This window comes from Colobus angolensis, unplaced genomic scaffold (assembly GCF_000951035.1).
Source record: "Colobus angolensis palliatus isolate OR3802 unplaced genomic scaffold, Cang.pa_1.0 Scaffold23, whole genome shotgun sequence".
NCBI lineage: Eukaryota > Metazoa > Chordata > Mammalia > Primates > Cercopithecidae > Colobus > Colobus angolensis.
This window is the reverse complement of record NW_012115488.1, coordinates 11,144,894-11,155,153: the sequence shown is the minus strand read 5'-3', so window position 1 is coordinate 11,155,153 and position 10,260 is coordinate 11,144,894. Positions and strand designations below refer to the sequence as shown.

The 10,260-nt window shown below is 35.6% G+C and overlaps 1 pseudogene across 1 annotated transcript; it reads right to left on the bottom strand.

Moving 5' to 3' along the window:
• Window positions 1-3,667: 3,667 nt before the first annotated feature.
• On the bottom strand, window positions 3,668-5,008 carry LOC105513403 (annotated as a pseudogene). Its single transcript, XR_001002021.1, has one exon. The product of XR_001002021.1 is annotated as a probable ribosome biogenesis protein RLP24 pseudogene (transcript).
• Between the last annotated feature and the right edge of the window lie 5,252 nt (window positions 5,009-10,260).

The window sequence follows — 10,260 nt, the reverse complement described above, 5'->3', positions numbered from 1 at the left end:
TTGCTGCACCTATTGACCTGTCCTCTAAGTTCCCTCCGCCATCCCCCACCTGCCAACAGGCCCTGGTATGTATTGCTCCCCTCTCTGTGTCCGTGTGTTCTCATTGTTCAACTCCTACTTATGAGTGAGAACATGCAGCGTTTGGTTTTCTATTTCTGTGTTAGTTTGCTGAGGATGATGGCTTCCAGCTTCATCCTTGTGCCTACAAATGACATTATCTCATTCCTGTTTATGGCTGCATAGTATTCCATGACATATATGAACCACATTTTCTTTATCCAGCCTATCATTGATGAGCATTTGGGTTGGTTCCATGTCTTTGCTATTGTAAATAGTGCTGCAATAAACGTATGTGTGCATGTCTTTATAGTAGAATGATTTATATTCTTTTGGGTACTTACCCAGTAAGATTACTGGGTCAAATGGTATTTCTGGTTCTAGATCCTGGAGGAATTGCCACACTATCTTCCACAATGGTTGAACTAATTTACATTCCCACCAACAGTGTAAAAGCATTCCTATTTCTCCACAAACTCACCTGCATCTATTGTTTCCTGACTTTTTAAGAATCGTCATTCTGACTGGTGTGAGATGGTATCTCATTGCGGTTTTGATTTCCATTTTTCTGATGATGAGTGATGTGTGCTCTTTTTCATATGTTTATTGGCTGCATAAATGTCTTCTTTTGAGAAACGTCTGTTCATATCCTTTGCCCACTTTTTGATGGGGTTGTTTTTTTTTTTTTCTTTTAAATTTGTTTAAGTTCTTTGTAAATTCTGTATGTTAGAAACTTGCCAGATGGGTAGATTGCAAAATTTTTCTCCCATTCTGTAGGTTGTCTGTTCACTCTGATGATAGTTTCTTTTGCTGTGCAAGAGTTATTTAGTTTAATTAGATCCCATTTGTCAATTTTGGCTTTTGTTGCAATTGCTTTTGGTGTTTTAGTCATGAAGTTTTTGTCCATGTCTATGTCCTGAATGGTATTGCCTAGGTTTTCTTCTAGGGTTTTCATGGTTTTAGGTTTTAGATTTAAGTCTTTAATTCATGCTAAGTTATTTTTTGTGTACGATGTAAGGAAGAGGTCCAGATTCAGTTTTCTGCATATCGTTAGACAGTTTTTCCAGCACCATTTACTGAATAGGAGATCCTTTCCCCATTGCTTCTTTTTGTCAGGTTTGTTGAAGATCAGATGGTTGTAGATGTGTGGTGTTATTTCTGCTCCATTGGTCTATATGTCTGTTTAGATACCAGTACCATACTGTTTTGGTTACTGTAGCCTAGTAGTATAGTTTGAAGTCAGTTAGCATGATGCCTCCAACTTTGTTGTTTTGGCTTAGGATTGTCTTGGGTATACAGGGTCTTCTTTGATTCCATATGAAATTCAAAGTAGTTTTTTTTTTTTTTTTCTGTGAAGAAGATCAATGGTTGGTTGATGGGAATTGAATTGAATCTATAAATTACTTTGGCAGTTTGGCCAATTTTGTGATATTGATTCTTCCTATCCATGAGAATGGAATGTATTCCCATTTGTTTGTATCCTTCTTATTTCCTTGAGCTGTGGTTTGTAATTCTTCTTGAAGAGGCCCTTCACATCCCTTGTTAGCTGTATTCCTAGGTATTTTATTTTCTTTGTAGTGATTGTGAATGGGAGTTCATTCATGATTTGGCTCTCTGCTTGTCTATTATTGGTTTAAAGGAATGTTTGTGATTTTTGCAAATTGATTTTGTATCCTGATACTTTGCTGAAATTGCTTATCAGTTTAAGGAGTTTTTGGGCTGAGATGATGGGGTTTTCTAAATATAGAATCATCTTGTCTCCAAAAAGACACAATTAGACTTCCTCTCTTCCTACTTGAGTATCATTTATTTCCTTTTTCTTGCCTGATTGCCCTGGCCAGAACTTCCAATAGCATGTTGAATAGGAATGGTGACAAAGGGCATCCTTGTCTTATGCCAGTTTTCAAAAGGAATGCTTCCAGCTTTTTGCCCATTCAATATGATATTGACTGTGGGTTTGTCATAAATAGTTCTTATTATTTGGAGATATGTTCAAGCAATACCTAGTTTATTGAGAGTTTTTAACATGAAGGGATGTTGAATTTTATCAAAGGCCTTTTCCACATCTATTGAGATAATCATATGGTTTTTGTCGTTAGTTCTGTTTATGTGATGGGTTACGTTTGTTGATTTGCATATTTTGAACCAGCCTTGCATCCCAGGGATGAAGCTGACTTAATCCAAGTGGATAAGGGTTTTGATGTGCTGCTTGATTTGGTTTGCTAGTATTTTATTGAGGATTTTCACGACAGTGTTCATCAGGGATATTGGCCTCATGTTTCCGTTTTTTGTTGTATCTCTTCCTGGTTTTGGTATCAAGATGATGCTGGCTTCATAAAATGAGTTAGGGAAGAGTCCCTCCCTTTCCGTTGTTTGGAATAGTTTCAGAAGGAATGGTACCAGCTCCTCTTTGTATTTCTGATAGAATTTGTCTGTGAATCTATCTGGTCCTGGGCTTATTTTGGTTGGTAAGCTATTAATTACTGCCTCAATTTCAGAACTTGCTATTGATCTATTCAGGGATTCTACTTCTTCCTGGTTTAGTCTTGGGAGGGTGTATGTGTCCAGGAATTTACCAATTTCTTCTAGATTTTCTAGTTTATTTGCATAGAGGTGTTTATAGTATTTTCTAATGGTAGTTTGTGTTTCTGTGGGGTCAGTGGTGATATTCTCTTTATCATTTTTTATTGTGTCTATTTGATTCTTCTCTTTTCTTCTTTATTAGTCTAGCTAGCAGTCTATCTATTTTGTCATTTTCTTAAAAAAAAAAAAAAGCACCTCCTGGATTCATTGATTTTTTGGAGGGATTTTTGTGTGTGTCTCTATCTCCTTCAATTCTTCTCTGACCTTAGTTATTTCCTGTCTTCTGTTGCATTTTGGATTCGTGTGCTCTTGCCTCTGTTTATCTTTTAATTGTGATGTTAAGGTGTTGAGATCTTTCTAGCTTTCAGATGTGGGCATTTAGTGCTATAAACTTCCCTCTTAACACTGCTTTAGCTCTGTCCCAGAGATTCTAGTACATTGTCTCTTTGTTCTCATTGGTTTCAAATAACTTCTTGATGTCTGCCTTAATGTCTGCTTTACTTTCACTATTTACCCAGGAGTCATTCAGTATCAGGTGGTTCATTTTCCATGAAATTGTGTGGCTTTGAGTGAGTTTCTTAATCCTGAGTTCTAATTTGATTGCACTGTGGTTTGAGATATTGTTTGTTATTGTTTCTGTACTTTTGCATTTGCTGAGGAGTGTTTTACTTTCAGTTATGTGGTTGATTATATAATACGTGACACTTGGCACTGGGAAGAATGTATATTCTGTTGATTTGGGGTAGAGAGCTCTGTAGATGTCTACTAGGTCCACCTGATCCAGAGCTGAGTTCAAGTCGTGAATGTTCTAGTTAATTTTCTGTCTCGTTGGTCTAATACTGACAGTGGGATGTTAAAGTCTCCCACTATTAATGTGTGGAAGTCTAAGTCTCTTTGTAGGTCTCTAAGAACTCGTTTTATGAATCCAGGTGCTCCTGTGTCAGGTGTATATACATTTAAATTGGATACCTCTTTTTGCTGAATTTTTCCCTTTACCAGTATGTAATGTCCTTCTCTGTCTTTTTTTTTTTTTTCACTTTTTAAACGGTTTTATTTTATGTACAAATAATGAACATATGTTGTACCCACAAATTCTACTTTGCAAAAACAGGAGCTTTTTAAAAGAAAGCCACATAATAACTTTTAAAAGGCGCTGGAATTCCTCTGCTTCTAGATCATTGCTGGACTAGAAAAGTAAAATTTGTTCTACTAGGAATCACAAGTTAGAACTGAATATTCTCCAAAGTGGAAATTCTAGAGTGTAGTGTCACTCCAGGCAAAGATTATTCAGTTCTCATCCCCAACATCCACAACTACCTATCAGAAGGGTTAAACCAGGTCAAAACAGTCCAGCATAATTTAGGCCTCATCAAACAATGTCATTATGCTCTTCTAAGATGCAAGTAAACCAAAACAAGAAATACTAAAATAAAAATAATATTTGACACTGCCATACAAATTGTTAGTTCCTTTTTGTATCCTCCCCGTCTATAACATTAACAAAGGGAATATTTTACTGCATAGAATATTTTATTTTATACATCACTAGCCATGCATTTTTGCCATTAGTTACTATGCAAATGCTGCCTAGTGCCATTATCCAAATGGCATAACCATTTTACATCCACAATTCACTTGTATAGTTATAAGCAGAATTTTCATGATTTACTTAAGTACATCTATCAGTGAAGATTTAACACTGAGATGCAATCTAACATCCGTAATATCTGATGTTATGTAGATGGCAATGTAGGAAAGATGTGTTTTAATCGCTTTTCATTGAAGGGGCCTTATGTAAAAAATAAAATAATTTAGCAGTTCCAAGTACCCAAAGGGCATTTTCAAATGTACACAAAAGAAATAGTTACAGAGATTTTTAAGGAGCATCTTTCATGTCCACATCCTCTTGTAATTGGTGTACCATTTTCTCTTCCAACTGCTTCCCTTTGCCTGCAAGAGGGGCTCGGATAAGATGGATGTTTTGTTTGACTTCTTTGATATCCTGAACTTTCTGTAGCTCTTTATTTTTCTTCAATCTGTTCATTATAAATTTAGCTTGACGTTTCTGTTTGATCTCTTCAACTCTCTTCATTGCTTCAATAGTCTTATTCCATAGCTCTCGCTGGTATTTGATAGGTTCATTTCTATGTTTTTCAAATTCAAATGAATTATCCACTGTAAGCTCTTTACCAGCTGCTTTCCGGAATGCTTTGGTCTACCTAACTTTGCGAAGATTGTGCTTCTTTTTAAACTTTTTATGACATTTAGATTTGCAAAATCTGAACACCTTTCAATCGTTGTGGAAGAACATCATGCCATGTCCAGGGTAGATGGGCCCCGAACAGAAATAACACTTCTCAATACGCATCTTGAACCCGCGTGGGACCCCACCAAACAAACGCCAATCTTGAGAGGAAGTGACATCTTTTTTGACCTTTGTTGGTTTAAAGTCTATTTTTTCAGAGACTAAGATTGCAACCTCTGCTTTTTTTTGCTTTCCATTTTATTGGTAAATTTTCCTCCATCCCTTTATTTTGAGCCTATGTGTGTCTTTGCAAGTGAGATGGCTCTCCTGAATACAGAACACTCATGGGTCTTGTCTCTTCAATTTGCCAGTCTGTGTCTTAATTGGGGCATTTAGCCCATTTATATTTAAGGTTGGTATTGTTATATGTGAATTGATCCTGTCATCATGCTATTATTTGGTTATTTTGCACACTGGTTGATGTAATTTCTTCATTGTATCATTGGTCTTTATATTTTGGTATGTTTTTGCAGTGACTGATACTGGCTTTTCCTTTCCATATTTAGAGCTTCTTTCAGGAGCCCTCATAGGGCAGGCCTGGTGGTAACAAAATCCCTCAGCATTTGCTTGTCTGGAAAGGATTTTATTTCTCCATCACTTATGAAGCTGAGATTGGCTGATATGAAATTCTGGGTTGAAAATTCTTTTCTTTAAGGATGTTGAATATTGGTCCCCAATCTCTTCTGACTTGTAGAGTTTCTGCTGAGAAGTCCACTGTTAGTTTGATGGGCTTCCCTTTGTAGGTGACATAACCTTTCTCTCCGGCTGCTCTTAATAGTTTTTCCTTCATTTTAACCTTGGAGAATCTGATGACTATGTGTCTTGGGGTTGATCTTCTCATGGAGTAGCTTAATGGTGTTCTCTGTATTTCCTGAATTTGCATGTTGGCCTGTCTTACTAGGTTGGGGGAGTTCTCCTGGATAATGTTTTGAAGTGTGTTTTCCAGCTTGTTTCCATTCTCCCCATCTTTTTCTGGTACTCCAGTCAATCATAGGTTCAGTCTTTTTATGAAGTCCCATATTTCTTAGAGACTTTGTTCATTTTTTTCATTCTTTTTTCTCTAGTCTTGTCTGCATGCCTTATTTCAGCAAGGTGGTCTTCAAACTCTGATATACTTTCTTCTGTTTTGTCGAATTGGCTATTGATAATTGTGTATGCTTTATGAAGTTCTTGTGCTGTGTTTTTCAGCTCCATCACGTTGCTTATCCTTCTACTAAACTGGTTATTCTAGTTAGCAATTCCTCTAACCTTTTATCAAGGTTCTTATCTTCTTTGCATTGGGTTAGAACATGTTCCTTTAACTCAGCGTAGTTTTTATTACCCATCTTCTGAAGCCTATTTCTGTCAATTTGTTCATCTGTTCTCTGTCCAGTTCTGTACCCTTAATGGAAAGACATTGCGATCATTTGGAAAAGAAGAAGCACTCTGGCCTTTTGGGTTTTCAGGACTTTTTTTGTCGATTCTTTCTCATCTTCTTGAGTTTATCTGGTTTTGTTCTTTGAGGCTGCTGACTCTTGGATGGGGTTTTTGTGGGGGCTTTGTGTTGTTGTTGTTGATGCTGTTGTTGCTTTCTGCATTTGTTTTTTTCTTTCAATGGTCAGGTCCCTCTTCTGTACAGCTGCTGCAGTTTGCTAGGGGTTCACTTCAGGCCCTATTCATCTATTCGCTCCCGCAACTGGAAATGTCACTCAAGGAAGATGGAGCACCGCAAAGATGGGTGACTACTCCTTCTTCTGAGACCTCTGACCTCGATGGGCACCAACCTAATGCCAGTAAAATCATTCCTGTATAGAGTGTCTGACAAATCCTGTTGAAGGGTCTCACGCAGTTGAGTGGCACAAGGAACAGGACCCATTTAACAAAGCACTTTGTTCTTTACTGAAGGGGATAGGCCTCACTCAGGGGAAACCCACTTGTCTGCACTGCCTGGATTCCTCAGAACTACCAGAAGGAAAGGTTAAGTCTGCTGGTCTGCAGAGACTGTGGCCAACCCTCCCCCAGGGGCTTAGGCCCAGGGAGATGCAGATTCTGTCCGTGAGCCTCTGGCTGGAGTTATTGGAGTTCCTGCAATAAAGACCCACCCAATGAGGAAGGATGGGTCAGGGTCAGGCCTGAAGAACAGGTGTGTTGGGCTGCGGGGGACAAGTCTTGGGACCAAGCCATTCAGCCTCCCCTGCTCCACCAGGGGAAAAGTGCAGTCTAGAGCTATAGAGATGGATGCCGCCCTTTCCCCACCCAAGTATCTTAGTGTGTTAGGTAGTTGCTAGTCCTACTGCTGGCTGCTGCCCCTCCTGCAAGGAGCTTAAACAGCTTAGACAGCAGATGGCCGCAGTTGTGGTTCTGGTTGCCCCTCCCCCTGGGAGTTCAGTGGGCTTAAGCAGATCCCAACTGAGAGGCTGTTGAGAATCTGCTCTTGAGAAAGGCTGTCTTTTGCTTTGTGATATGTTTAGCATTCCTAGGCTCTGCTCACGACATGCTAATAGCACATCCAACAAATTGTGACAACCAAAAATGTCTCCAGAGATTATGAAAGATCCTGTGGAAGGGGTGGGGGCTAGTAGAGAACCACTGATTTATATAGAAAAGTGCACAAGCTGTAAATTAACAGCATTGATTAATTTTCATAATGTCAGTGCAGCAGTGTAATGGATACACAGATCAAGAAATAAAACATTGTGAGCATCCCACCAAGCTCCTTCTTGCCCCGTTCACCTTACTATCTCCCATAAAGGTAAACACTTTTATGGATTTTAAGACTATAGATTGGTTTTCTATTTTTGAACGATATATATAAATGAAATTACACAAAATGTGCTTGTGTTGTTTTCAATCACTATTATTCTTTTGCGATCTATTCCTGAGCATAATGATAATTCTTCTATTTTTATTGCCATATGTCATAATTTATTTACCTATTTTTCTGTTGGGGGACATTTTGCCTTTCTTAGGTTCATTTGTGGAAATATTTTAATTGAATTCAATTTCCTCTATTCAGATTTTTCACTTCTTGTGTCACTTTTCTTAGATTGATTTTTAAGGAATTTGTATGTTTTATCTAATTTTCCAAGAGTATTGGCAGAACATTTTTCAAAATATTATCTTAGTGGCTTTTAATTATTGTAGAATCTATAATTATTTTATCCTTTTTCATTTCTGGTATTAGTAAATTGTGTTTTTTCATCTCTCTTGAATAATTATGGGTTATCATTTTATTATTCTTTTCAAAAATCACCATCAGGCAATATATATTTGCTATCTATAACTTCACTTTTTTCTCTTCTTAATTTTCCTTATGTTTATTTTGCTGTTCTTTTGCTAACTGTATGATATTATATAATGTATATGAAATCTATATATCACTGAACTTCAACCTTTTTTTAAAAAAGTTTCTATTATATACTTTTATTGGTTACAGATTTCTTTGTAGGTGAACCTTTAGCTTTATCTCACAAATTTGTTATTTCATATTCATTATAATTAAGCTCAAAGTATTTTTAATTTTCCTCATAATGTATTCTTTAACCATATGACCATTAAATAAAATGTATTTCCAAATATTTGGGAATATTCTAATTTTGAACATTTATTATTAACTTTAATTTTGCTGAAATAAGACAGCATATCTTACTGAAGTTGCTAGAATTTTCATTAGATTTTCTGTATATTCTGACATATATTGGATTTTCAGAAAATTTTGATGTAAAATGTATGTTCTGTTGTGGTTGGCTGCATTGTTTTACAAATGTCAATTACCTAAGATTGGTTAAATCTGTTGCTCAGATCTTTTACCTTAGTGACATTTTTTGCATAGTTTTATCAGTATTGAAAGAAATATGGAAGTATTTCACCTAGATTATGAACTTGTCTATTATTTCTTTTAGTTCTGATATTTTTAGCATTATATAATTTTTAGCTATGCTTTTAACTACGTATACATTTATGATGGTTATATTTGCTGGGTGAATCTACCTTCTAGTCATTATGAAATTATCATCTTTAAATCTGACAATACTTTTTAAGTCTCTTTTTTCTGACATTAACACATCAGCAAGAGTTTTATTTTGATTTGTATTTCATTTTTTCTCTGTACTTTTATTTCAATGCTTCTTCATTCTTATATTGGTTATAGATCTCTTGGAACATTGCATAATTAGACTTTTTATTTTAATTGAGTCTGAAGTTTTTGTCTTTTAATTTGAATATTTAGCCTATTTACATTTAGTGTAATTATTGACATATTTGGTTTCATATCTCAAACTCACTATTTTCCATTTATCCATCTCTTTATAGTATCTTTTCTTGTTTTATAATTTATTTTCTTTCCTTTTAGAATGTTAAATTATTTCACTACAGATTAAAATGCATCAATTATACATTACTCTCTATTTTACATTAGAACTTATACTATGTGTCAAAAAACATAACAAACTTAGAATATATTAATTCTACTTATTGCCATTTCAGTATTTGTGTTCTTGTTATATGAATTTTAATTCTTCACATAATTTGGACCAATATATTATTAAAAATATTATTTTGTATAGTCAATTTCTATGCATATTTACTCATTTACTTACTTTATAAATTGCTTTTCATTTTTTTCTGTATTTCCATGCTTATTTCCAGCACTATTTCTCTTATGCTTAGAGATCTTCACTAAGCTTATTTTTGTGTATGTGTGTATGGTGGTAGGTGGAGGGGGAGTTCTGGTGACAAATTATCTAAGTTTTTGTTTGTCTGGCAAAGTCTTTACCTTGATTTCATGTTTAAATGACAGTTTCACCAGGCATAGAATTGTAGGTTGGCAGCTGTTTTTCCTTAGTACTTTCAAGATGGCATTGCTTTGTCTTCTAGCCTCCATTGCTTCTGTTAGAATTGAGCTGGCTGTTAGTCTTACAGATGCTGTTTTGAAGATAATATGTCTTTTTCTCTCCAAGATCTTTGGCTCTTCTACTTTCTTATCTCTGAAAATCCTGATTACCTAAGCAGCTCTGAACTACAATATTGTCTTTCTAGCTTCTTGAGATTTCCAAATATATGCTAATTTTTTGCCTTTTAGTTTAGTCACCTGAATAGATTATCTGTTTCTTATCCATCACCAAAAAGATTAGCAAAACTGCAGGGGAAAAGATTATCTTAAAAGGTCAGTTTCTCATATTGTAATTCCTTTGTCTTTGAATTAATGGACTCTCAAGTATTGGTTGCCTCTGTAGTTTTCAGGTATCTTTTAATATCTTTTATCTGGACTTTTAGTTGTAGTAGTTGGAGTGTCTATTTCTTCAATATTCCTAATACTTAAACTTTTGAATTAAAAA